This window comes from Cynara cardunculus, assembly GCF_001531365.2.
Source record: "Cynara cardunculus var. scolymus isolate 2C chromosome LG 17, CcrdV1, whole genome shotgun sequence".
Classification (NCBI taxonomy): domain Eukaryota; kingdom Viridiplantae; phylum Streptophyta; class Magnoliopsida; order Asterales; family Asteraceae; genus Cynara; species Cynara cardunculus.
This window is the reverse complement of record NC_037544.1, coordinates 11,053,614-11,057,718: the sequence shown is the minus strand read 5'-3', so window position 1 is coordinate 11,057,718 and position 4,105 is coordinate 11,053,614.

Here is a 4,105-nt window from a genome sequence, read left to right as displayed (position 1 = left end):
AATTCTCTAAGTGTTGTTGACCAGAGGGGCGATGAAGATGCTCTTTCCATCGCATCTCTGGTTGTCCATCAACCCACTGGTTGTTCTCCAGACTTAGCCAATTCTGCCTTGATGTCTTCATCGGTCTTCTGGTTCTTCATCACTTATTGTTTTTCATTACTTTTTCACTTTATGAATTATGGGGCTTAACAGTATAAAATTCCTTTTTCTTGAAAACTTCTTAAAACGTGATTTTGACACATAACCTCTTATCAATAGATACAGAGCCTCTGGTCCAACTAGTATGCTTAGAAAAACTTGCATAATCATCTAATCAATAACAAATACTCTCTGGTCCAATAAAGAGAACCAACCAGAGCTCCTCTGGCTCCTCATAAAATGTACCTTCTGTTCCAAAAATACTTTTTGCCAAAACCAATGACCATAGGCCATATATTTTCCCATAACCATAACATCAATACTACTATTTCCAATAAGAACAACATCTATGAATCCTCAAATCACCGAGAAGAGAGAAATCCAATTTGTTGTAGTCTTATTAGATATAATAGCAAGAGTTACACCATGCATACACACACAACGACCATCCTTATTACATCCATAAATCCCCTGTTTATAGCAATAGCTATCCATCACATTCAACGACCATCCTTATTTCCCCTGAAATTCATATGAACTATTTCATCCAATGACATGTTGCAGACCTTTCTGTCAGAGTGAACCTCGTTCATAGTTTTTATCCAAATCATATTCTCAACATAGGTTTGTATTCAAACCCTTCAAACCATACATATGATTTCTCAATCATCTGTTTTTGCTTAATTCCTCAAAAACCGGGTATCAATTACAGAACTATTTCCTCAAACGTAGTTTCTACTTAATCTTTTCAAAACAGTTCCAACAACCAATTCACAAAACAATTTCTTTTAAAACGTTTAAAATAGTTTCACCAGATTCTTTTAAATTTAAAACCGTCAATACTCCATAATTCACAAACTCAAACAGTAAGTGAAACTCGCGGTTATGAAACTAATAGTAAACAAAAACTCACAGTTTGCAAATAGCAGTAATAAAAACTCATAGTTATAATCGATAGTAATTAAAAACTCACCTCAATCAACACAGATTCAGCAGATAGTTTCACACAACAATTCACAGAATCTTTAAGAACTTTTAAAACAGTAATTTTCTTCAAGATCTTCTCTTCACCGCCTTTAAATTTCTCTTGTATATTTTGTAAAATAGTGAACTGATAAGGTTTTTACYTTATCCTTTTTCTTTTATACATAGGATGAGGCGGTGATGGGTTTCTTTTAACATAAAATCATTAGGTGGTGGAAAGATATTGTTTTATAATCAACCTTTTTTAACTATGAAGGTTTAAATCACATATTATATTACTGCCTATAAAATTTACACATGCATGCATARTATTAATTTACCACATATGCACACATAATTMATGCAAATATTACCATAATTATGCATGTCATCACATAAACACATAAAATTACCTTGACCCAGATTCATAKAAAACGTGGTTATAACACTGAGGCTCCTTTAGCAATTCAACCWATTGCKGAAGAATCTGTAGCTGAAGCCTCATCTTCTCTACCTGAACATTAATRTTCATATGACAATCCTCTACCAGCTCAGCAATGGACAAAAGACCATCCAATCCATCAAATTCTTAGTGATCCAAGTACAGGTATTCAGACACAAGGTGGCTTAGGTAATATCTTTCTCTTTGTCAACTTTCTTTCTTTAGTTGAACCCAAGAAAATYRACGACGCTATCTCAGACTCTAGTTGGGTCATTGTCATGCAAGAGGAACTCATTGAGTTTGATTGGAACAAAGTCTGGTACCTTGTCCCACRTCCATCTGACAAAACTGTGAWAAGAACCAAATAGATTTATCGTAATWAGTTAGATGAAAAAGGTGTGGTAACCCGTAACAAGGATCACCTTGTTGCTCAGGGTTATAGACAAGAAGTAGGAATAGATTATGACAAAACCTTCAGACTAGTGGCTAGACTCGAAACTATTCGACTCTTTCTGGCCTTTGTTGACTATAGAGACTTTAAAGTTTTTCAAATGGATGTAAACAGTTCTTTCCTTAATGGAAAAGTCAAAAAGGAAGTTTACATTGAATAACCTCCTGGGTTTTTTGAACCTAAGTATCTAAATCATGTCTAACGATTGGATAAAGCTCTTTAAGGGTTAAAACAGGCCCCTCGTGCCTGATATGATACCCTTTCCTCATTTCTCATATTTGAGAAATTTGTCCATGGAAAGATTGACCAGACCTTATTTCTTAGGAAAGTTAAAGGTAACATCATTATAGTCCAAATTTATGTTGATGATATTATATTTGGTTCCACTAATCCCTTTTTGTGTTTTCGGTTCATTGATCACATGAAGAAAGAATATCAGATGAGTATGATGGGAAAACTAACCTACTTTCTAGGTCTTCAGATCAAGAAATCAGATAAAGGTATCTTTATCAGCCAAAGTAAGTATGTTAGAGATATGCTAAAAAAATTTGATCTATCCAACAACTCATCYATGAAGACTTCGATGGCTCATGCTCTTTCACTGAACAAGGATCCAAACGGAAAGCATGTAAACGTTACTGTTTATAGAGGAATAATTGGCTCTCTGCTGTATCTCACAGCAAGTCGTCCAGATATCATGTACTCTACCTGTCTATGTGTACGATATCAATCTGAACCTAAGGAATCCCGTCTGATTGCTGTAAAGAGCATATTCAAATACCTTAAGGGAACTCCTAACTTGGGTCTCTAGTATCCCAAGGGTTTAGGTTTTGACCTAATAGGTTACTCGGATAGTGATTTTGTAGGATGCAAAATGGAAAAGCAAAGCATCATTGGAGGCTGTCAGTTTCTAGGTGGAAAGTTGGTAAGCTGGACATCACTGATCCAAGTTGGGCCACTACTATGCAAGAAGAACTTATTGAGTTTGATAGGAACCAAGTCTAGTATCTTGTCTCATGTCCATCTGACGAAACTGTGATAGGCACCAAGTGAGTTTATTGCAATAAGTTAGATGAACAAAGAATTGTAACCCAAAACAAGGCTCATCTTGTTGCTCAGGGATACAGAAAAGAAGAAGGAATCGATTATGACGAAACCTTCGCACCAGTGRCTAGACTCGAAGTTATTCAACTATTTCTAGCTTATGCTGCCCATAGAGACTTTAAAGTCTACCAAATGGATGTAAAGAGGGCTTTTTTAAATGAAAAAGTTCAGGAGGAAGTTTATGTTGAACAACCTCTAGGGTTTCTTGACCCCAAATATCCTAATCATGTCTATAGATTGAATAAATCTCTTTATGGGTTAAAACAGGCTCCTCGTGCATGGWATGATACCATGTATTCATTTCTCATCTCTGAGAAATTTGTCCGTGGAAAGATTCACCAGACCCTRTTTCTTAGGAATGTCAACGGTCATATCATTCTAGTCTAAATTTATKTCGGTGATATTATATTTGGTTTCACTAATCCTTCTTTGTGTTTTGGGTTCGCTGAMCACATGAAGAAAGAATAGCATATGAGCATGATGGAAGAACCGACTTACTTTCTASGTCTTTAGATCAAACAATAAGATAAAGGTATCTTTATCAAYAAGAGTAAGTATGTCAGGGATATGTTGAAGAGATTCGACTTAACCAATAGTTCATCTACGGAGACTCCAATGGCTCCTCCTCTCTCACTGAACAAGGATCCAAATGGAAAACCTATAAATGTTACTATTTATAGGGGAATGAGACGCTCCTTACTATATCTCACARCTAGCTGACCTGATATTATGTACTTTACTTGTTTATGTGCATGATATCAATCTGAACCTAAGGTATCCCATCTGATTGTTGTAAAACGCATATTCAGATATCTGAAAGGAACTCCTAATCTGGGCCTTTGGTATCCCAAGGACTCAGGTTTCGAGCTAATTGGTTATGCGGATAGTGATRTTACAAGTTRCAAAATTGATAGGAAAAGCAAACCCTAAAACCTAAATCCTAAACCCTAAAACTAAGGTCGACCCTCCCCCATAAGGACCCGGAAGTTGTATCTTATCGAGTGGAC